This window comes from Panulirus ornatus, chromosome 6, assembly GCF_036320965.1.
Source record: "Panulirus ornatus isolate Po-2019 chromosome 6, ASM3632096v1, whole genome shotgun sequence".
Taxonomy (NCBI): Eukaryota; Metazoa; Arthropoda; class Malacostraca; order Decapoda; family Palinuridae; genus Panulirus; species Panulirus ornatus.
This window is the reverse complement of record NC_092229.1, coordinates 33,373,318-33,399,027: the sequence shown is the minus strand read 5'-3', so window position 1 is coordinate 33,399,027 and position 25,710 is coordinate 33,373,318. Positions and strand designations below refer to the sequence as shown.

Below are 25,710 nucleotides of genomic sequence, written 5' to 3'. Positions count from 1 at the left end.
CCTCTCGTTTTTTTTTTTTTTTTTTTTTTCCAAAAGAAGGAACAGAGAAGAGGTCCAGGTGAGGATATTCCCTCAAAGGCCCAGTCCTCTGTTCTTAACGCTCCCTCGCTATCGCGGGAAATAGCGAATAGTATGAAAAAAAAAAAAAAAAAAAATATATATATATATATATATATATATATATATATATATATATATATATATATATATATATATATATATATATATATATTCACTCAATCATATTAAACTTTGTCGATGTCTCACGCTTTAGCGAGGTAGGGCAAGGAAACAGACGAAAGAATGGCCCAACCCACCCACATACACATGTATATACATACACGTACACACACGCACATATACATACCTATTCATTTCCAACGTATACACATATACACACATACAGAGGCATATACATATATACATATGTACATAATTCGTACTTGCTGCCTATATTCATTTCCGTCGCCACCCCGCCACACATAAAATGACACCCCACTACCCCGCACGCGCACTAAGTAGCGCTAGGAAAAGACAACAAAGGCCACATTTGTTCACATTCAGTCTCTAGCTGTCATGTATAATGCATCGAAACCAGAACTCCCTTTCCACATCCAGTCCTCAAAAACTTTCCATAGTTTACCTCAGACGCTTCATTTGCCCTGGATCAATCCATTGACAGTACGTCGACCCCGGTATATCACATCGTTCCAATTCATTCTACTCCTTGCACACCTTTCACCCTCCTGCATATTCATGCCCCGATCGCTCAAAATCTTTTTAACTCCATTCTTCCACCTCCAATTTGGTCTCCAACTTCTCGTTCCTTCCGCCGCAGAGACGTATATCCTCTTTGTCAATCTTTACTCACTCATTCTCTCCATGTGACCTAACCATTTCAATACAACCTCTTCTGCTCTCTCAACCACACTCTTTTTATTACCACACATCTCTCTTACCCTTTCATTACTTACTCGATCAAACCACCTCACACCACATATTGTCCTCAAATATCTCATTTCCGACACATCCACCCTCCTCCACACAACCCTATCTGTAGCCCACGCCTCGCAACCATACAACATTGTTGGAACCACTATTCCTTCAAACATCCCCAGTTTTGCTTTTCAAGATAATATTCTCGCCTTCCACACATTCTTCAACGCTCCCAGAACTTTCACCCCCTCCCCTACCCTGTGGCTCACTTCCGCTTCCATGATTTCACTCGCTGCCAACTCCACTCTCAGATATCTAAAGCACTTCACTTCCTCCAGTTTTTCCCCATTCAAACTTACCTCCCAATTGACTTGTCCCTCAACACTACTGGACCTAATAACCTTCCTCTCATTCACATTTACTCTCAGCTTACTTCTTTCACACACTTTGCCTTACCCAGTCACTAGCTTCTGCAGTTACTCACCCGAATCAGCCACCAGCACCGTATTATCAGCGAACAAAAACTGACTCACTTCCCAGGCCCTCTCATCTACAACAGACTGCATACTTGCACCTCTCTCCAAAACTATTGCATTCACGTCCCTAACAACCCCATCCGTAAACAAAGTAAACAACCATGGAGACAACACGCAACCCTGCGGCAAACCTACATTCACTGAGAACCAATCACTTTCCTCTTTTCCTACTCGTATACATGCCTTACATCCTCGATAAAAACTTTTCACTGCTTCTGACAACTTGCCTCCCACACCATATATTCTTAACACCTTCCACAGAGCATCTCTATCAACTCTATCATATGCCTTCTCCAGATCCATAAATGCTACATACAAATCCATTTGTTTTTCTAAGTATTTCTCACATACATTCTTCAAAGCAAACACCTATTCCACACATCCTTTACCACTTCTGAAACCACACTGCTCTTCCCCAATCTGAGGCTCTGTACATGCCTTAACCCTTCTCAGTCAATACCCTCCCATATAATTTAACAGGAATACTCAACAAACTTTTACCCCTGTAACTTGAACACAACCTTACCTCATTTGCCTTTGTACAATGGCACTATGGATGCATTCCGCCAATCCTCAGGCACCTCACCATGAATCATACATACATTAAATATCCTTACCAACCAGTAAACAACACAGTCACCCCCTTTTTTAATAAATTCCACTGTAATACCATCCAAACCCGCCGCCTTGCTGAATTCTATCTTCCGCAAAGCTTTCACTAACTTTTCTCTGTTTACAAAATCATTCTCCCTAACCCTCTCACTTCGCACACCACCTCGATCAATGCACCCTATATCTGCCACTCTATCATCTGACACATTAAATAAACCTTCAAAATACTCACTCAGTCTCCTTCTCACATCACCACTACTTTTTATTACTTCCCCCTTAGCCCTCTTCACCGATGTTCCCATTTGTTCTTTTGTCTTACGCACTTTATTTACCTCCTTCAAAAATATTTTATTCTCGATTAAATTCAATAACAATCTCTCACCCCAACTCTCATTGGCCTCTTTTTCACCTCTTGCACCATTCTCTTGACCTCCTCCCTCTTTCTTTTATACATCTCCCAGTCATTTCCACTATTTCCCTGCAAGAATCGTCCAAATGCCTCTCTCTTCTCTTTGACTAATAATCTTACATCATCACACCATCCACCACCCTTTCTGATCTGCCTACCTCCCACGCTTCTCATGCCACAGGCATCTTTTCGCACCCGATCACTGCTTCCCTAGATACATCACATTCCTTCCCCACTCCCCTAACGTCATTTGCTCTCACCTTTTTCCATTCTGCACTCAGTCTCTCCTGGTACTTCCTCACACAAGTCTCCTTCCAAAGCTCACTTACTCTCACTACTCTCTTTACCCCAATATTCTCTCTTCTTCTCTGAAAACCTCTACAAATCTTCACCTTCGACTCCACACGACAATGATCAGAAATCCCTCCAGTTGCACCTCTCAGCACATTAACATCCAAAAGTCTCTCTTTCACGCGCCTATCAATTAATATTTAATCCAATAATCCATCTCTCCTACTTACATATGTAAACATATGTATATCCTCTTTTTAAACCAGGTATTCCTAACCACCAGTCCTTTTTCAGCACACAAATCTACAAGCACTTCACCATTTCCATTTACAATATATATATATACATATATATATATATATATATATATATATATATATATATATATATATACATATATATATATATATATATATATATATATATATATGTATATATATATATATATTGGAAAGGATCACAATTTTCCGCGTGATCAAGATATTCCTATGAGTCCACGAGGAAAATGAAACACGAAAAGTTCCCAAGTGCACTTTCGTGTAATAATCACATCATCAGGGGAGACACAAGAGAGAAGCATAACATCAGTTGATATACATCGAAGAGACAAAGCTAGGACGCCTAGCTTCGTCTCTTCGATGTATATCAACTGACTGTTATATTTCTCTCTTGTGTCTCCCCTAATGATGACATTATTACACGAAAGTGCACTTGCGAACTTTTCGTGTTTCATTTTCTCCGTGGACTCATAGGAATATATATATATATATATATATATATATATATATATATATATATATATATATATATATATATATATATATATATATATATATATATATATTGCTTTGTCGCTGTCTTCCGCGTTTGCGAGGTAGCGCAAGGAAACAGACGAAAGAAATGGCCCAACCCACCCCCATACACATGTATATACATACACGTCCACACACGCAAATATACATACCTATACATCTCAATGTACACATATATATACATACACAGACACATACATATATACCCATGCACATAATTCACACTGTCTGCCTTTATTCATTTCCATCGCCACCTCGCGACACATGGAATACCATCCCCCTCCCCCTCATATGTGCGAGGTAGCGCTAGGAAAAGGCAACAAAGGCCCCATTCGTTCACACACAGTCTCTAGCTGTCATGCAATAATACCCGAAACCACAGCTCCCTTTCCACATCCAGGCCCCAAACAACTTTCCATGGTTTACCCCAGACGCTTCACATGCCCTGATTCAATCCACTGACAGCACGTCAACCCCGGTATACCACATCGATCCAATTCACTCTATTCCTTGCCCGCCTTTCACCCTCCTGCATGTTCAGGCCCCGATCACTCAAAATCTTTTTCACTCCATCTTTCCACCTCCAATTTGGTCTCCCACTTCTCCTCGTTCCCTCCACCTCCGACACATATATCCTCTTGGTCAATCTTTCCTCACTCATTCTCTCCATGTGCCCAAACCATTTCAAAACACCCTCTTCTGCTCTCTCAACCACTCTCTTTTTATTTCCACACATCTCTCTTACCCTTGCATTACTTACTCGATCAAACCACCTCACACCACACATTGTCCTCAAACATCTCATTTCCAGCACATCCACCCTCCTGCACACAACTCTATCCATAGCCCACGACTCGCAACCATACAACATTGTTGGAACCACTATTCCTTCAAACATACCCATTTTTGCTTTCCGAGATAATGTTCTCGACTTCCACACATTCTTTCAAGGCTCCCAGGATTTTCGCCCCCTCCCCCACCCTATGATTCACTTCCGCTTCCATAGTTCCATCCGCTGCCAGATCCACTCCCAGATATCTAAATCACTTTACTTCCTACATTTTTTCTCCATTCAAACTTACCTCCCAATTGATTTGACCCTCAACCCTACTGTACCTAATAACCTTGCTCTTATTCACATTTACTCTTAACTTTCTTCTTCCACACACTTTACCAAACTCAGTCACCAGCTTCTGCAGTTTCTCACATGAATCAGCCACCAGCGCTGTATCATCAGCGAACAACAACTGACTCACTTCCCAAGCTCTCTCATCCCCAACAGACTTCATACTTGCCACTCTTTCCAAAACTCTTGCATTCACCTCCCTAACAACCCCATCCATAAACAAATTAAACAACCATGGAGACATCACACACCCCTGCCGCAAACCTACATTCACTGAGAACCATTCACTTTCCTCTCTTCCTACACGTACACATGCCTTACATCCTCGATAAAAACTTTTCACTGCTTCTAACAACTTAGGAAAAATGATTTTGTAAACAGAGAAGAGGTAGTAAAAGCATTGCGGAAGATGAAAGCCGGCAAGGCAGCGGATTGTATTGTTGACTGGTTGGTAAGGTTATTTAATGTATGTATGATTCATGGAGAGGTGCCTGAGGATTGGCGGAATGCTTGCATAGTGCCATTGTACAAAGGCAAAGGGGATAAGAGTGAGTGCTCAAATTACAGAGGTATAAGTTTGTTGAGTATTCCTGGATTTGTATGTAGCATTTATGGATTTGGAGAAGGCATATGATAGAGTTGATAGAGATGCTCTGTGGAAGGTATTAAGAATATATGATGTGGGAAGGCAAGTTGTTAGAAGCAGTGAAAAGTTTTTATCGAGGATGTAAAGCATGTGTACGTGTAGGAAGAGAGGAGTGATTGGTTCTCAGTAAATGTAGGTTTGCGGAAGGGTGTGTGATGTTTCCATGGTTGTTTAATTTGTTTATGGTTGGGGTTGTTAGGGAGGTGAATGCAAGAGTTTTGGAAAGAGGGGCAAGTATGCAGTCTGTTGTGGATGAGAGAGCTTGGGAAGTGAGTCAGTTGTTGTTCGCTGATGATACAGAGCTGGTGGCTGATTCATGTGAGAAACTGCAGAAGCTGGTGACTGAGTTTGGTAAAGTGTGTGAAAGAATAAAGTTGAGAGTACAGTAGGGTTGAGGGTCAAGTCAACTGGGAGGTAAGTTTGAATGGAGAAAAACTTTCGGAAGTGAAGTGTTTTAGATGTCTGGGAGTGGATTTGGCAGCGGATGGAACCATGGAAGCGGAAGTGAATCATAGGGTGGGGGAGGGGGCGAAAATTCTGGGAGCCTTGAAGAATGTGTGGAAGTCGAGAACATTATCTCGGAAAGCAAAAATGGGTATGTTTTTGAAGGAATAGTGGTTCCAACAATATTGTATAGTTGCGAGGCGTGGGTTATGGATAGTGTTGTCACGGAGGAAAGTGGATGTACTAGAAATGAGATGTTTGAGGACAATATGTGGTGTAAGGTGGTTTGATCGAGTAAGTAATAATAGGGTAAGAGAGATGTGTGGTAACAAAAAGAGTGTGGGTGAGAGAGCAGAAGAGGGTGTTTTGAAATGGTTTGGGCACATGGAGAAAATGAGTGAGGAAAGATTGACCAAGAGAATATATGTGTCAGAGGTGGAGGGAAGGAGAAGTGGGAGACCAAATTGGAGGTGGAAAAATGGAGTGAAAAAGATTTTGAGTGCGCGGGGCCTGAACATGCAAGAGGGTGAAAGGCGTGAAAGGAATAGAGTGAATTGGAACGATGTGGTATACCGGGGTTGACGTGCTGTCAATGGATTGAATCAGGGCATGTGAAGCGTCTGGGGTAAACCATGGAAAGTTCTGTTGGGCCTGGATGTGCAAAGGGAGCTGTGGTTTCGGTGCATTATTACATGACAGCTAGAGACTGAGTGTGAACGAATGTGGCCTTTGCTGTCTTTCCTAGCGTTACCTCGCACACATGAGGGGGGAGCGGGTTGTTATTCCATGTGTGGCGAAGTGGCGATGGGAATGAATAAAGGCAGACTGTATGAATTATGTACATGTGTATATATGTATATGTCTGTGTGTGTATAGATATGTATACTTTGAGATGTATAGGTGTGTATATTAACACATATATAAAAACACATATATAAAAGTTGCCCGTCAACCTTGTCAAGTACAAACGTGCTCTAGCAACTTGCTCGTCGACCCAGTTTCAAACAGGTCTTTTTGTGTACCGCTGTGTGACCCACTTGAATCTTAGTAAAATCTTTAAATCTTTGAATATTTCTATAGTGAAAGTTTGAATTTTAGCGAAATTCTTGAAGATGGCTCCAGCTTCTCGAGTTGCCTGCTGTGGATGGCGTTCGGAGTTCACCAGGGATTTTCTCCTGAGAGAAGGTGAGTACACTTCTTGTTCATTCAGCGACGTGTTTGACAGGCTTTCGGTTGGTGTTCGTTTAGATAGTAAGATAGCAACCATCGAGACGAAGTTGGAAGATACCTCCACCTTCCAACCTGCGAGGAAAACTTGTCGCCTCATTACCGAACAACCTACAAGCAACGAACTCTCCACTCACGATAAGTTTAACGTACTGGATGATGAAGTATAGGATGATCGTAGCATCATCCTGGTCAGGGACTCTATAGTAAGACATCAGCGGAGACCAGGAGTTCTGTGCGAAGAGTAGAAATAGGAAGAGCTTGTGTAATGCAGTTGCTAGGATAGAACACGTCCTAGATAAGTTAGACGACATAGTCTCAAACAATCCCAAGAATGTGATTTTTGTCGTTCAGGTGAAGACGACCAATGCAGTTCATGGGAGATCTGAAGAAATATGAGTGAAGTATAGGAACTAATTAGCAAAGTCAAAGAAAGTCGTAGGAAGCTTATAATAACGGCATTGCTCACAAGGTATGACGTCGATTACTGTACCCTCAGTAGAATGCTGGGGATAAACAGAAGAATCGAACTTCTCTGTAGGGAAGATAATAATATGTTTAGTATGGACTCGTGGGGCCATTTCAGTCATGATGGATCTTTGTATGCTGGAGATAGTCTTCATTTAATTAGGATAGAGAAAGCTCGACTTGGCAGAGTATTAGATGAGATTATTAGGCCTTTTTTCCGATAGAGATGAACTGCTCAGGAGAGCAAATCACGATCGAACTGACGAAGGAAGTAAAATAGGAGAATTTGGGGAGGGTAAGGAGTAGTTGTGGGAGGTGGGTCGGTGCGAGGGATATCTGAGTGTCAAAGGCATTTGAGGAGCAAGGCGTCCAGTTTGATCACCATAAAGGTAACGGTAGAGGAGAGAGAGAGAGAGAGAGAGAGAGAGAGAGAGAGAGAGAGAGAGAGAGAGAGAGAGAGAGAGAGAGAGAGAGAGAGAGAGAGAGAGAGAGAGAGAGAGAGAGAGAGAGAGAGAGAATAATGATCACCCTAGTCCGTGATGATAGCATGAAGATGAAATCGCACTTCAGTAGTTCAAACAATTCTATTCAACATGTGATTTTTCTATAAATGTGGCACGACATGTTTCGTGCAGACAATCCACCTCATCAGGTGCCAATACTTAACAAAGTCATTAAAATCCCAACATCACACTTGCTTCCTGCCGTCCAACACCAATTTGTATAGACCAAGCACTGTCTGCTTTGTCAGGCCACAACCCTTTGTAAGGGAGAGTGCATAAGGGGTTCATGCGGCGGGGGTTGACCTGGGAAGTTGGGTGTCTTGAACAACAAATGTTAGGATGGCCTTTAAAGTTTGCCTGAGGACAAACTAAAGTTCTTAGTATCAGCAATTACGTCAGGCAATGATGTTGCGTGTGGCATAATCAACAGAGGGGTATAGAATAATGGGATTTTCAAGATCTATGGGGTGATTGTTTTCATGATAATGTTTAGTGACTGCATTTTTGTGGTCATCCGTGCATACTGAATGACGTGCCAATAACACCTCTCCGCTACAGTTTGACCTGTCTGGCCTACATAAATATCTTTACATGCCTTGCATTTAACGGCGTAAGCATTCCCAATTGTTGCATGATTTGGCCTACTATTCATCAAGGTCTTCCTGATGGTGTTATTGTACTGAAAAGCAACATTACAAGCACTGTTTTTTTAGAACATGTCTTAGATTAGGTAAGTTGGGAGAATAGGGCAACACTAAACATTTAGACTTATCCTTACTTGTCACATTTTTGTTACAAGAAGCATAAAATGTCTTCCTAGACTTCCCAGTAAGCTTTGTTCACCAACCAATTGGGATAATATAACTGCCTAAAGATACGTCTTACACGACTACATTCTTCTACCTGGCCTATGGGATCACATATTCGTAGTGCTCTTTAAAACAGAGACATAACTACAGACATTTTCATAGAAAAATCATGCACTTAGAAATACTGAGTATAACTCTCAGGTTGGTAAGCTTCATGTAGATTTTAAAGGACAAATGATCAGATTCTTTATTTATCAACACATCAAGAAAGGACAATTTGTCTTCTTTTTCCCACTCCATCTTGAATTTGATGGTGGGGTGAATGTTGTTTAATTCATTGAAGAAAACTTTACAATCTTGGGAGGATGGCCACAGGGACCACACATCATCCACGTATCTAGACCAGACTTTCGGATGATTATTGATTGAAGTTAAAATTTCAGTCTCAAAATATTCCATAGAAAAATTACTAGGAATCGAACTAAGAGGATTTCCCATGGCATGAAGATAATTCTTATAAACCTGGACGAGAACACCAAGATCAACGACAGAGAACAAGACCCTCGCCGTCACTTGTTCCTAGAGGCAATTTACATCATCACAAAACAAACGACAATAAACACACAGGTCGAAGATTTTCAAATCCTTCCATCCTCAAAACGTCACATAAGCTTTACCAACCAAGCAACCAATGAGCGATCAGCTTAGCCGATCAGCTCCGATCCACCAAAATCGTATATAAGTATCCACCCACGACAGAGCCATCAGATCAGCCAGAAGATGGGACAAGTTAATTCAGAAATGTCGCTGCCTTTTGGAGGAACCCCTGAAGAAACTTCGAAAAGACCACCGAAAAATTGTACAGCAAATAGAAACTGTACATAAGTAAATAAAGAAGAACTTTTAATAGCTTTCAACTTCGTATGCCTCTTTGTATTCCAACTTTCTAAAAGGGAAAACAGAAGGAGTCACGCTGGGAGTGCTCATCCTCCTCGAAGGCTCAGATTAGGGTGTCTAAATGTGTGTGGGTGTAACCAAGATGAGAAAAAAGAAGAGATAGGTAGTATGTTTGAAGAAAGGAACTTGCATGTTTTGGATCTGAGCGAAACGAAGCTCAAGGGTAAAGGGGAGGAGTGGTTTGGAAATGTCTTGGGAGTAAAGTCAGGGGTTGGTGAGAGGACAAGAGCAAGGGAAGGAGTAGCACTACTCCTGAAACAGGAGTGGTGGGAGTATGTGTGAAAGTGTAAGAAAGTAAATTCTAGATTGATATGGGTAAAACTGAAAGTTGACGGAGAGAGATGGGTGATTATTGGTGCATATGCACCTGGGCATGAGAAGAAAGATCATAAGATGCAAGTCTTTTAGGAGGAGCTGAGTGAGTGTGTTAGTAGTTTTTCCTGCACGAAACCGGGTTATAGCGATGGGTGATTTAAATGCAAAGGTGAGGAATGTGGCAGTTGAGGGAATAATTGGTGTACATGGGGTGTTCAGTGTTGTAAATGGAAATGGTGAAGAGCTTGTAGATTTGTGTGCTGAAAAAGGACTGGTGATTGGGAACACCTGGTTTAAAAAGAGAGATATACATAAGTATACGTATGCAAGTAGGAGAGATGGCCAGAGACCGTTATTGGATTACGTATTAATTGATAGGCGCGCGAAAGAGAGACTTTTGGATGTTAATGGGCTGAAAGGTGCAACTGGAGGGATGTCTGATCATTATCTTGTGGAGACGAAGGTGAAGATTTGTAGAGGTTCTCAGAAAAGAAGAGACAATGTTGAGGTGAAGAGAGTGGTGAGAGTAAGTGAGCTTGGGAAGGAGACTTGTGTGAGGAAGTACCACGAGAGACTGATTACAGAATGGAAAAAGGTGAGAACAAACGACGTAAGGAAGTGGGGGAGAAATGGAATGTATTGAAGGAAGCATGCTTGTGGCATGAGAAGCGTGGGAGGTGGGCAGATTAGAAAGGGTAGTGAGTGGTGGGATGAAGGAGTAAGATTATTAGTGAAAGAGAAGAGAGAGGCATTTGGACGATTTTTGCACGGAAATAATGCAAATGACTGAGAGATGTATAAAAGAAAGAGGCAGGAGGTCAAGAGAAAGGTGCAAGAGGTGAAAAAGAGGGCAAATGAGAGTTGGGGTGAGAGAGTATCATTAACTTTTAGGGAGAATAAAAAGATGTTTTGGAAGTAGGTAAATGAAGTGCGTAAGTCAAGGGAACAAATGGTAACTTCAGTGAAGGGGGCTAATGGGGAGGTGATAACAAGTAGTGGTGATGTGAGAAGGAGATAGAGTGAGCATTTTGAAAGTTTCTTGAATGTGTTTGATGACAGAGTGGTAGATATAGAGTGTTTTGGTCGAGGTGGTGTGCAAAGTGAGAGGGTTAGGGAGAATGATTTAGTAAACAGAGAAGAGGTAGTAAAAGCTTTGCGGAAGATGAAAGCCGGCAAGGTAGCGGGTTTGTATGGTATTACAGTGGAATTTATTAAAAAAGGGGGTGACTGTAATGTTGACTGTTGGTAAGGTTATTTAATGTATGTATGACTCATGGTGAGGTCCCTGAGGAATGGCGGAATGCTTGCATAGTGACATTGTACAAAGGCAAAGGGCATAAAAGTGAGTGCTCAAAGTACAGAGCTGTAAGTTTGTTGAGTATTCCTGGGAAATTTTATGGGAGGATATTGATTAAGAGGGTGAAGGCATGTACAGAGCATCAGATTGGGGAAGAGCAGTGTGGTTTCAGAAGTGGTAGAGGATGAGTGGATCAGGCGTTTGCTTTGAAGAATGTATGTGAGAAATACTTAGAAAAGCAAATGGATTTGTATGTAGCATTTATAGATCTGGAGAAGGCATATGATAGACTTGATAGAGATGCTCGGTGGAAGGTATTAAGAAAATATGGTGTGGGAGGCAAGTTGTTTGAAGCAGTGAAAAGTTTTTATTGAGGATGTCAGGTATGTGTAAGTGTTGGTAGAGAGGAAAGTGATCGGTTCTAAGTGAATGTTGGTTTGCGGCAGGGGTGTGTGATGTCTCCAAGGTTGTTTAATTTGTTTATGGATGGGGTTGTTAGGGAGGTGAATGCAAGAGATTTGGAGAGAGGGGCAAGTATGCAGTCTGTTGGGGATGAGAGAGCTTGGGAAGTGAGTCAGTTGTTGTTTGCTGATGATACAGCGCTGGTGGCTGATTCATGTGAGAAACTGCAGAAGCTGGTGACTGAGTTTGGTAAAGTGTGTGAAAGAAGAAAGCTGAGAGTGAATGTGAATAAGAGTAAGGTTATTAGGTTCAGCAGATTTGAGGGACAAATTTGTTGGGAGGTAAGTTTGAATGGAGAAAAACTGGAGGAAGTCTCGATCACTCAAAATCTTTTTCACTCCATCTTTCCACCACCAATTTGGTCTCTCACTTCTCCTCGTTCCCTCCACTTCTGACACATATATCCTCTTGGCCAATCTTTCCTCACTCATTCTCTCCATGAGACCAAACCATTTTAAAACACCCTCTCTCTGCTCTCTCAACCACACTCTTTTTATTACCACACATCTCTCTTACCCTATTATTACTCACTCGACCAAACCACCTCACACCACAAGTCCTCAAACATCTCATTTCCAGCACATCCTCCCTCCTGCGCACAACTCTATCTATAGCCCACGCCTCGCAACCATATAAAATTGTTGGAACCTTTATTCCTTCAAACATACCCATTTTTGCTTTCAGAGATAATGTTCTCGACTTCCACACATTCTTCAACGCACCCAGAACTTTCGCCCCCTCCCCCACCCTATGATTCACTTCCGCTTCCATGGTTCCATCCGCTGCCAAATCCACTCCCAGATATCTAAAACACTTTACTTCCTCCAGTTTTTCTCCATTCAAACTCACCTCCCAATTGACTTGACCCTCAACCATACCGTACCTAATAACCTTGCTCTTATTCACATTTACTCTTAACTTTCTTCTTTCACACACTTTACCAAACTCAGTCACCAGCTTCTGCAGTTTCTCACATGAATCAGCCACCAGCGCTGTATCATCAGCGAACAACAACTGACTCACTTCCCAAGCTCTCTCATCCCCAACAGACTGCATACTTGCCCCTCTTTCCAAAACTCTTGCATTCACCTCCCTAACAACCCCATCCATAAACAAATTAAACAACCGTGGACACATCACACATCCCTGCCGCAAACCTACATTCACTGAGAACCAATCACTTTCCTCTCTTCCTACACGTACACATGCCTTACATCCTCTATATAAAAATTTCACTGCTTCTAACAACTTGCCTCCCACACCACATATTCTTAATACCTTCCACAGAGCATCTCTATCAACTCTATCATATTCCTTCTCCAGATCCATAAATGCTACATACAAATCCATTTGCTTTTCTAAGTATTTCTCACATACATTCTTCAAAGCAAACACCTGATCCACACATCCTCTACCACTTCTGAAACCACACTGCTCTTCTCCAGTCTGATGCTCTGTACAAGCCTTCACCCTCTCAACCAATACCCTCCCATATATTTTCCCAGGAATACTCAACAAACTTAAGCAAATAAAAAGTGAATATATATATATATATATATATATATATATATATATATATATATATATATATATATATATATATATATATATATATATATATATATATGTGTGTGTGTGTGTGTGTGTGTGTGTGTGTGTGTGTGTGTGATTAGTATTTGTTTAGATATGTGCCGTTTTTATTTCTTTGTGTACACACACAGACAGACAGACAGACAGACACACACACACACACACACACACACACACACACACACACACATATCTGCCTAAGCAAGTGCTCATTTTTCGTTTATCTCCGAGGAGAGAATGAATACCTGGGTACGGTGGGCATTGAGACAGATAAGCACATCAGTACGTTATGGAATTTTGCCTTATGAAATGTATATGTGTGCTAATCTTCCTTAATGCAGAAGAGCGCCATTGCCTCAAAGTCGCGGTCGAAAATGCCGCTGTTTAGAGTGGGACTGTCATCCTTTAGTGTCTTTTTGTACTGAAGTCATAAATCACAACTTCCCATCAAATCTTCCACCATTATCTCGAGTCAAAACTTAGTTCACATCCTCAGTCCAAAAACTAGAATCAGTTTGCACCATTGTCTGGATTCTTAACATTAATTCCCATTACTGCCTTCAGTCTGCGACTCAATTGGCAAAATGTTTTGAGGCAAAACAGTAAGAACTAACATTTTGAGCCTACAGGTAAGGGGACATCTTCCTTATATCCGAGTCTACAGGTAAGAGGACATCTTCCTTATATCCGAGTCTACAGGTAAGGGGACATCTTCCTTATATCCGAGTCTACAGGTAAGGGGACATCTTCCTTATATCCGAGTCTACAGGTAAGGGGACATCTTCCTTTTATCTCAGACATTTTACATAGAAATTTGCAATAGTGAAAACCTTAACAGTGATTCCTAAACCATTACAAGCTTCGAGTGGTGATGTTTACTTCCTCCGTGAAATCGCGTCATAATTAATTCTTATCTTTGAGCATTACGAAGTCCTGAGTGCAAATATCCTCTTCCATCTACGATCCCTTGTACATACTTTCTAACTCCAAATCTTAACTGATCATCGTATTCTTGAAAACGTAACTCGTGATCTGGAATATGGGTAATGTCCACACATGACTAGCATGCGCCTGAGCCACGTATCGACTCACGGGTAGCACGCGCTTATACCACGTATCCACATAAAACTAGCACGTACTTCAGCCACGTATCTGAACATAACAAGCGCATACTTGAACCACATAGTTACACACAATTACCACTTACCTGAGCCACGTTTCCACACACGGGTAACACGCGCTTAAACCACGTATCACATATGATTAGCACGTACTTCAGCCACGTATCTGCACATGACCACATGACAAGCATATACTTGAACCACATAGTTACACACAGTTAGCACGTACCTGAGCCACGTATGCACACGCCACAAACACGTACCTGAGCCATGTATGCACACGCCACAAACACGTACCTGAGCCACGTATGCACACGCCACAAACACGTACATGAGCCACGTATCCACGCGCCACAAACACGTACCTGAGCCACGTATCCACACGCCACTAACACGTACCTGAGCCACGTATCCACACGCCACTAACACGTACCTGAGCCACGTATCCACACGCCACAAACACGTACCTGAGCCACGTATCCACACGCCACTAACACGTATCTGAGCCACGTATCCACACGCCACTAACACGTACCTGAGCCACGTATCCACACGCCACTAACACGTACCTGAGCCACGTATCCACGCGCCACAAACACGTACCTGAGCCACGTATCCACACGCCACTAACACGTATCTGAGCCACGTATCCACACGCCACTAACACGTACCTGAGCCACGTATCCACACGCCACTAACACGTACCTGAGCCACGTATCCACACACGGGTAGCACGTATCTGGAGGCTCTCAACCCTTTGACAGAGAGTTAGGACCAGGTGGGAGCTCTCGACTGAGGTGTTAGTGAGGCAGGAGGATAATGACCGACGTGTGGCGCTGGCAGTTAGTCACTGCTGGCTGTGTGGCTGGGGCGACGAAGGCCCGGGACGGAACATGCGCGCGCGTTCATTTAACAGCCGGGTTTTGTCGCCTGATTGTACTACGTGTAAGGAGGTAATGTTGTGTTTCTGATGCCTCATCTCTTGTCCTTCCATTCTCATGAGACTGACTTTTCAATTTCCCTGTGTTTATGGCGTCCACTTCATCCTTCAGCTTGGTCCAAGACCATAAAACATTGATACTTCCGAAATGCCTGCTCATGCCCGACGTACGCTCTTCTTGACGTAACTTCCTTTCCTATGCTCTTCATCTGGACTCTCCCTGGACTTAACTGTTCTTTTAGTGTCACCGCGCCACCTTGCAATTCATAAATGGTTATCACTTATTTGATTTTTTCCATTATAACTTCTCTACTGTGTCGGCCATGCTGACCCTGCTGCTGATGAGGCTTGCCACCCACGGCAAGTGCTTAGCTACTGCTTCATATAGATTTTGTTTGGCCACCACCTACACCATCACTGACGGTGATGACTTTTCACCTCCACACCTGTGCAGTGCCTCTCTCCTCCACACCTGTGCAGCACCTCTCTCCTCAACACCAGTGCTGTAATTATCTTCTCCACACTGCTCCGCTTCTGTCCTCCGCACGTATGCCGTATCTATGCCCTTCTCCATCCGTACTGGTGGTCCATTTCCCTCCATTTCATCCTGTCATTGCTGCGGTTGGTGATGTTCCACAGTACATACGTACACACATACTCATCTCTATCTTGAGCGCCGCACTTTTCATGGGAGGTGGATAAGTGGGTACCTTATGCTGCTCAGAAGCTAACGACAGTTCCCACACTGTGTGTGTGTGTGTGTGTGTGTGTGTGTGTGTGTGTGTGTGTGTATTATGCTGCTCAGTATCTAATGACAATTCTCACTCGGTGGGTGTGTGTGTATGTAGCATATTCTGCTTAGGAGCAAAGGACAGTTTTTCTCAGCAAGTGTGTGTGTAGCTTAAGCTGCTCAGGAGCTAAAGACAGTTCTCAACAGGTGGGTGTGTAATGCTGCTCAGGAGCTAATGATATTTCTCACCCCGTGGGTGTGTGTGTAGCTTATGCTGCTCAAGAGCTAACAACAATTCTCTCTCAGTGGGTGTGTGTGTAGCTAATGCTGCTCAGGAGGTAAAGACAGTTCACTCCGTGGGTGTGTGTGAAGCTTATGCTGCTCAGGAGCCGTGACAGTTCCCACTTCGTACTTGTGTGAGTAGCTCATGCTGCTCAGGAGCTACCGCCAGTTCTCACTCAGTGTGTGTAGCTTATGCTTCTCAGGAGCTAACAACAGTTCCCACTCGGTGGATGTGTGTGTACCTTACGCTGCTTAGGAGCTAACGACATTTTCCACTCGGTTGGTGTGTGTGTGTGTGTGTGTGTAGCTTATGCTGCTCAGGAGCTAGCGACAGTTCTCACTCTATGAGAGTGTGTTTAGCTTACACTGCTCAGGTACTAACGACATTTTCCACTCGGTGGGTGTTTGTGTGACTTATGGTGCTCAGGAGCTAACAACAGTTTCCACTCTCTGGGTGTAAGTGTAGTTTATGCTACTCAGGAGCTAACGACAGTTCCTTCTCAATGGGTGTGTTTTAGCTTACGCTGCTCAGGATTCAACGATAGCTTTCACCCGGTGGGTGTGTGTAGCTTATGCTGCTCAGGAGCTAACGACAGTTCTCACTCTATGAGAGTGTGTTTAGCTTACGCTACTCAGGTGTTAACAACAGTTCCCACTCGGTGAGTGTGTGTGTGTGTGTGTGTGTGTGTGTAGCTTACGCTGCCCAGGTGCTAACAACAGTTCCCACTCGGTGTGTGTGTGTGTGTGTGTGTGTGTGTGTAGATTATGCTTTTCATCAAAAGCTAACGACAGTTCTCACTCATTAGATGTGTGTGTAGCTTATTCTGCTAAGAAGCTAACAACAGTTCTCACTTAGTGGATGCATATTTACCTTATCCTACCCGGGAGCTAAGGACACTTCCCACTCGAGATTTCACTGTAGTAGTTTTGCCTCGTGGAATGGAAGGTTGCTGGTCTGGGGACAACAAGATATCATAAAGACACAATATTCTCCCGACCATCTGGCGGGTTGGCGTGTGCATATCTAGGCTTTACATCGATGAGTTCAGTTTCCGCTCTGAGTGGGTCATACTTACCTGCTTCTTAAAGAACGCAGTCCCTGGAGCTGTCCACCAGGTGAGTATTGCTTGACAACTGCCTGATTTTCACTGGTAAGTAAAGAGACGTTTATGAATACTGTACTGTTAGTGGCAATGGATAATAACAATCAAACTGAATGGACAGCATCAGCGATGACCACTTCCCACTGTGATGATGCCAGGTTTCTTGACTTCCGTGCTAATGATACAATCTTCCAAATGATTCCATTGTATCGATTTTATGGCCGTTGTCTTGGGTACTGTAGACAAGTAGTTCGATTGGCAGCTCTGCCTCGCTTGTGTAAAAAGATCATAAATTCTGCTAACACGAATGATGATCCTTGATCCGAAAGTACAGACGATGGCATACCAACCAGACGACAGCGGACATAAACATTTAACAACAGTAATTGCTGTGGATCAAAGTGTGGAAAGCAGAAGAGAATCAAGAATACTCATTCACAATAATCAACAAGTAACGATTGTTTGTTTGTAGATGGCAGAAGACCTCTGAAACCAATGTCCAACCTCTCTAAGGTTTGAGTAACTTCATAAGGTCACCTAGGCTAGGTCTGATGAACCGATAACACTGCTCAGATCATGTAGGGCAGGACGTAATAATTTTCTTGGTTTCGTTCATAGTGTATGGCAGATCATTACAACGTATAAAGCGAGCCATTCAAGTGGGCCCTTGGGTTTCGCAGATCATTTTTGTGAGCTACGTATCCGTGAATAGGTGTTTATGATGGTATTTGCTTTACCAGACGATAAACTTCTTCATAGTCATAACGTGAAGGTTCTGTGCGTCAACTCGCAATCTTCTTATTGTTAATCTTGCTTGTCATTTAAGTTTTGAATATGAAGACAACAGATTTCTGGTCTGTCACCAGCCTAAAATGGTGGTCTATTATAAAGCACATCTGGTTCCTTAGTCCTTCCACTACCACATGAGCCTCCCTCTCGAGAAAAGCATGTCTCTGCTCACACAGATCGAGTCAATGAGGCAGCAATGGCGTTACTGTTAAATGCGTCGGTTACTATTACAAATGGGACAGACAAGCCTATTGCTTTAATAACAAAATTAACAATATCCCGTTTCATGCCCTTGGAAACTTTCCTTGCCATTGGGAACAATGGAGAGCTCTTTCACCATGACAGTGAATTCCCGAATCTTTTCAGAGAATCTGTAGATCCACAGGAAATGATGGACAAATATTCCCACTGCACGCCGCAGGAATGGCAGTTCTCTGGGTAAAGAAGCTTCAACAGAGAAAGTAGGTGTTGAGGGTCTGCTTCATCGTCCGTTCCCTGACAATATAACTCAAGAAGTTGATTGATTTGAGGTGAGAAGTTACTTATCTCCCTATTAAACGTGACATTATACTTGTTGGCAAAATCCATCAATCTCTTTAAGTTTTCATCATTTTCTCTTTTCACAAGGCCTCACACTGACACATTGTCCACGTCAGGAGTGTGCCACTGAACATCTCCGCTGACAGCTTGTAACACCATTGGTGGCACCAAACGGGATCTGACGGAACTGATAAAGACCCTGAACAGCTTCCGGGTCCGTGTTCGGTCCTTTTTCTTCTTTCATGGCAACTTGATGATAGACATTACCAAAGTCCAGTGTACTAAATACCTATCACTGAGCTACCTGGCCTACCATATCGCCGGGTGGCAGCGACCGATGGGTACCAACAAAGTAAATTGGTTTTAGTTTGCGAAAAGACGATTACCGTTTGTCTATTGTGGCTTTCACTGTATATAGAGAAGCAGTGATTGCTTGGGCAAAAGATGCTTGTGGCATGAGAAAGGTGGGAGGAAGAGCAGATTAAAAAGTGTAGTAAGTGGTGGAATGAAGAAGTATCATAGTTAGTGAGAGAGAAGAGAGAGGGGTTTGGTCGATTTTTGCAGGGAAGTAGTGCAAATGACTGAGCGATGTATAAAAGAAAGAGGCAGGAGTTCAAGAGAAAGGTGCAAGAGGTGAAAAAGAGGGCAAATGAGTTCAGAGAGTATCATTGAATCTTAAGGAGAATAAAAAGGTGTTTTGGAAGGAGGTAAATATAGTGCGTAAGACAAGAGAACTAATGGAAACATCGGTGAAGGGGGCAAATAGGGAGGTAATAACAAGCAGTGGTGAAGTGAGAAGGGGATGGAGTAATTATTTTGAAGATTTTGTTGAATGTGTTTGATGATAGAGTGGCAGATATAGGGTGTCTTGGTCGAGGTGGTGTGCGAAGTGAGAGGGTCAGGGAGAATGGTTTGGTAAACAGAGAAGAGGTAGTGAAAGCTTTGCGGAAGATGAAAGCCGGAAAGGCGGCGGGTTTGGATGGTGCTGCAGTGGAATTTATCAAAAAACGGGGTGACTGTTGTTGACTGGTTGGTAAGGATATTCAATGTATGTATGACTCATGGTGAAGTACCTGAGGATTGGCGGAATGCATGCATAGTGCCATTGTACAAAGGCAAAGGGGATAAAGGTGAGTGTTCAAATTACAGAGGTATAAGTTTGTTAAATATTCGTGGGAAATTATATGGGAAGGTATTGATTGAGAGGGTAAAGGCATCAGATTGGGGAAGAGCAGTGTGGTTTCAGAAGTGGTAGAGGATGTGTGTATCAGGTGTCTGCTTTGAAGAATGTATGTCAGAAATACTTAGAAAAACAAATGGATTTGTATGTAACATCTATAGATCTATAGAAGGCATATGATAGAGTTGGTAGAGATGCTTTGTGGAAGGTATTAATAGTATATGGTGTGGGAGGTAAGTTGCTAGAAGCAGTGAAAAGTTTTATCAAGGATGTAAGGCAAGTGTACGAGTGGGAACAGAAGAAAGTGATTGGTTCTCAGTAAATGTCGGTTTGCAGCAGGGTGCGTGATGTCTCTATAGTTGTTTAATATATCTATAGATGGGGTTGTTAGGGAGGTGAATGCAAGAGTTTTGGAGAGAGGGGTAAGTATGCAGTCTATTGAGGATGAGAGGGCTTAGGAAGCGAGTCATTTATTGTTCGCTGATGATACAGCGCTGGTGGCTGACTCGGGTGAGAGACTGCAGAAGTTGGTGACTGAGTGTGGTAAAGTGTGTGAAAGAAGAAAGCTGAGAGTAAATGCGAATAAGAGCAAGGTAATTAGGTTCAATAGGGTTGAGACAAATTAATTGGGAGGTACATTTGAATGGAGTAAAACTGGAGGAAGTGAAGTTTTTTAGATATCTGGGAATGGATTTAGCAGCGGATGGAACAATGGAAGCGTAAGTGAGTCACAGGATGGGGGAGGGGGCGAAGGTTCTGAGAGTGTTGAAGAATGTGTGGAAGGCGAGAACGTTATCTCGTAGAGCAAAAATGGGTATGTTTGAAGGATTAGTGGTCCCAACAATGTTATCTGGTTGCGAGGCATGGGCTACAGATAGGGATGTGCGGAGGAGGGTGGATGCTTTGAAAATGGTATGTTTGAGGACAATATGTGGTGTGAGGTGGTTTGATCGAGTAAGTAATGAAAGGGAAAGAGAGATGTGTGGTAATAAAAAGAGTGTGGTTGAGAGAGCAGAAGAGGGTGTATTGAAATGGTTTGGTCACATGGAGAGAATGAGTGACGAAAGATTGAAAAAGAGGATATATGTGTCAGGGATGGAGGGAACGAGAAGAGTGAGACCAAACTGGAGGTTGAAGGATGGAGTGAAAAAGATTTAGAGCGATCGGGGCCTGAACATACAGGAGAGTGAACGGCGTGCAAGGAAGAAAGCAAATTGGAACGATTTGGTATACCCGGGTGGACGAGCTCTCAATGGATTGAACGAAGGCATGTGAAGCGTCTGGGGTAAACCCTGGAAAGTCTTGTGGGGCCTGGATGTGGAAAGGGAAGTGTGGTTTCGATGCATTACACATGACAGCTAGAGACTGAGTGTGAATGAATGTGGCTTTTGTTGTCTTTTCCTAGCGCTACCTCGAGCGCGTGGAGATGGGAGGGGTTGCTGCTTTTCATGTGTGTCGGGATGGCGACGAGCATAGATGAAGGCAGGAAGTATGCATATGTACATGTGTATATATATGTATGTGTCTATGTATGTATATGTATGTATACGTGTGGACGTTTGTGTATATACATCTTGTTACGAACTCTGTACTTATTCTAGCAAGGTCGCCAATTACATATGTATATTACAAATACTATACTGTTCCTTGTCTTTGCAAGGACGTTAGATTTATGTTACACAACACAGGATCATACTATCTTAAATTCATGGGATTAAATCAAACACCAGCATTAAAACTGCTTATAATGAAAGAACTAGAGTGAACAAAAATAAACACATAAAATCAGGCATAGATCATTTACGTTAACACTGAACATGAGTTTAACATTCCAGATAAGATTTCAAACCAGGAGATCTCTTTCCTTTATGGCAATTTATATTCGATAACATGATTGAAGCTACACTTGTTATTAGACTCTTCTATGACAAGTTACAATACTCTATGACACTCGAAATTAAATGACAGAGGCGGTACAATATTGTACAGTCTATATCGCGCACTTCACCTGGGATAGAGAGAAAATCGAGACTCAGCGGGTGTCAGGGGTATTTATTACAAGTAAGAACGAGCGTCCGCCCTGTTACCCTACAATGTGACACTTGATTAGCTATGAGCCTAAGATCCAATTGTGATTGGAGGAGGGAGAGTGTCCGTGAAACTGGTCGGTTTGGAGGATCCTAAGTCCGTCCCACATCTTGCCGAAAGCTCAACCTCCTCTGTTATCTTGTTTACGACAGGGGCGATGATGCACGGGATGACACACCCCGTAGGCTGGCCCCACGACTTGACCTAACGCCTCGGGTGAGGTCCAAGCGCTGAAGACTGGTTGTCATCTGGTTACAAACAGGATTATCAAGACTAATGGCTGGGTCAGGGAAGAGAGGTCCGAGCCGATAGCAGAGGAAGACCCTAATCCTCGTCCTAACAAGAAATAGCAGCAACACCATATACAAAGACACACCATACACAAAGACACACCATACATATATACGAACATGTGGGCACACACACACATGTTCGTAACGCCCCCCTTCTTAAAGGAGAAAATTCCTGAAGAGGAATTTTCTCACCTTAAGAGCGAGATAAACAATCGACTAATACATTATATGCGCCAGCAATATGGTGAATATCTAAATTATACTCTTGAAGGAACAAGGCCCACCTAGTTAACCTTTGATTCTTATCTCGGAACTTGTTAACATATTTTAGAGGGTGGTGGTCAGTATACACCCTGATAACATGGCCTGAAGGGCACAAATATATATGAAAGTGCTGCAATGCAAGTATTAAAGACAAAAGTTCCTTCTCAATGGTGGAGTAATTCCTTTGGGCTGGATTGAATTTCTTATAAAAATAGCTTACAGGATGATCAATGTTGTTTTCGTCCTCCTGCAAAAGGACAGCACCGGCTCCAACATTACTTGCATCTACAGCTAACTTGAATGGTTGGTCAAAATCAGGATCCTGCAAGATATGGATTTTAATTGATGAAAGGCTATCTCACACTGCTCATTCCAAACATATCTAACATCTTTCTTCAATAGATCTGTCAGAGGGGTTGCGAGTGTTGCAAAATTTACAATGAACATCCTATAGTACCCAACCATACTCATAAAACGTCTCAGTTCTCTCCGAGATCGGGGGGCACTCAGCTGGGATAAAGACTGGACCTTTGCAATCGGTGGGTCTAGCTCACCTTGACCGATCACATAACCCAAATATTGCACCTTGGCCTTCACAAACTCGCATTTGTCCCAATTGAGAACAAGGTTAGCCTCATTGAAGACCGTCAGAACATTGTCAAGTCTCTGTAGATGTTCGTCCCAACTCTGACTATATATCACAATATCATCCAGGTAGACGACACAACCAGGCAGGTCTCTGATGAGGATATCCATAAGTCGTTGAAATGTGGCAGGGGCATTCTTCATGCCGAAAGGCATCACTTTACACTTATAAGTCCGTCCTAGCACTACAAAGGTGCTGATATCTTGTGCTCTCTCCGTCAATCTAATCTGCCAGTACCCTTTTCTGAGGTCTAATTTTGACAGGAAGCGAGCATTGCCGACGCGATCTATGCAATCTTCCACTCGCGGCAGGGGGCAACTGTCAGTTCTTGTCACCTCATTAACCCAGTGGTAGTCAATACAGAACCGATAGGTCTCATCGGGCTTGGATACGAGAGTAACAGGGGAGCTCCACTCTGACTGACATGGCTCAATCAGGTCGTGCTCAAGCATATAGTACAGCTCATTGTAAAGGATGGCCGCTCGTTGTGGGCTCACCCGACACGGAGTTAATTTGACAGGTCGGGCTTCTCCTATGTCCACATCATGGCTTGTGAGCGAGGTCTGTCCAGGTGTGTTTCGGAACACATCCGGGGGTTTTGACAGCAAGGCGGACATCTGCACGCGTTGTTCCTCCGTCAGATGCGAAAGTTTCGCCTCCCACTTCCCGTTCGCGCCTCCGTCCGGTTTCCAGGTCTCCCCAGGCACTCGCAGCTACGTCGTCGTCTTCGTCACACACGGCTACCGCTGGACGTTGGATGATGCAGACTTGCACCGTCGGTTCCAAAGGGGGAGGATCACGACTGAAATATGGCTTAAGCATGTTGACGTGGCATCATCTCCGACCTCTGCGCCTACCGGGGATAGAGACAAGGTAATTTGAGTCTCCTACACTCCGGATAATGGTGTAAGGACCCTGAAAACGGGCAGCCAAGGGTTGACCTGGCTGCGGTAGTAGAAGCAACACCTTGTCCCCCCCCCCTCAAACCTTCTCAAACGAGATCGTTTGTCATACCATTTCTTCATTCGTGCTTGGGTCCCTGTTAAATTCTGCCGAGCGGTTTCCCAACACCTTTGAAGTTTATCCTTTAACCCGCTAACTGAGTCCAACAGGCCGACACTCTCACTCGAGTTGAGCCACACATCTTTCAGTAACTTAAGAGGCCCTCGAACCTCGTGGGCAAATATCAGCTCAAAGGGGGAGAAACCTAGAGATTCATTAGGCACTTCTCTTGTGGCGAAGAGAAGAAATGGGAGTCCCTTATCCCAGTCCTTAGTGTTGTCAGTACAATACTTCTTTAACATGGACTTCAGGGTGGAATGGTAACGTTCCAGTGCTCCCTGGCTCTGAGGGTGGTAAGCAGTGGAGGTAATCTTACCGATACCCAGCTCCCTCAGGGTTTGTTGAAAAGTCCTGGACATGAAATTGGATCCCCGATCAGATTGCACCTCTTTGAGAAGTCCAAACTTAGTGAAGAAGCTAAGCAGCTCCCGGACAACAGTCTTGCCATTCGTGCTTCTTAATGGTATTACTTCGGGATATCTCGTAGCAGTGGCCAGAGGAGGTTCTTGGCAATGGGCCCACAATGTCAACTATGACTCGGTCAAACGGAACTTCAAATGAGGGAATAGGAGCTAAGGGAGCGGCCTTAAGCTTCTGATTAGGCTTTCCCATCACTTGACATTCATGACACGTCTTTACGTACTGAGCGACATCCCGGCGGACACCAGGCCAATATACATTCCGCCACACTCGGTCCAGGGTCTTCCTCACCCCTAAATGACCGGCGAAGCTTGAGTCATGCGCAAGCTTCAAAATCTCCCTCCTGTAGGGACGCGGCACTACCACCTGGTGGACTGCCTGCCACTCCTCGTCTTCCCCATTACATGACACTGGACACCACCTCCTCATTAACAACCCATCACGGAGGTAATAACCGTCAGCCGATTCTTCAACCGACTCAAACAATTTCTTAGACTCTGGTTCGGCTCTCTGTAATCTCCTCAGATTCTGCCGAGACAAATCATCAGCCTCACCCGTCGACTCGGGCTCAGAGTCTAAATCAGCAAAGAAGTATCAGCGAGCTCCACCTCACTCAGCTCACTCTCGGGCAGTGACTGTAGTTTTCCCGCCTCAAGCTCTGTCTCCTGGGGCCTGCAACTTGCTTTCTTAGCGGACATGGATCGGGGAATAGGCCCGGTACCTCTTCCTGAAGTCGCTCTGTCTCTGCAGACTCCACTCGTGTCACCGACACCACCGGCACTGGGTTCATCTTCCCACCAGCTTGGTCATTG

The 25,710-nt window shown here is 43.5% G+C and overlaps 1 protein-coding gene across 1 annotated transcript in view; it reads right to left on the bottom strand.

Moving 5' to 3' along the window:
• The window catches only part of t (C45 family peptidase tan), a 135,439-nt gene extending 120,018 nt beyond the window's left edge, over positions 1 to 15,421 (bottom strand). Inside the window, exon 1 of the mRNA XM_071662787.1 lies at positions 15,267 to 15,421. The gene's annotated coding sequence lies outside the window, so the exon portion shown is untranslated. The remainder of the gene's footprint in view (positions 1 to 15,266) is intronic.
• Between the last annotated feature and the right edge of the window lie 10,289 nt (positions 15,422 to 25,710).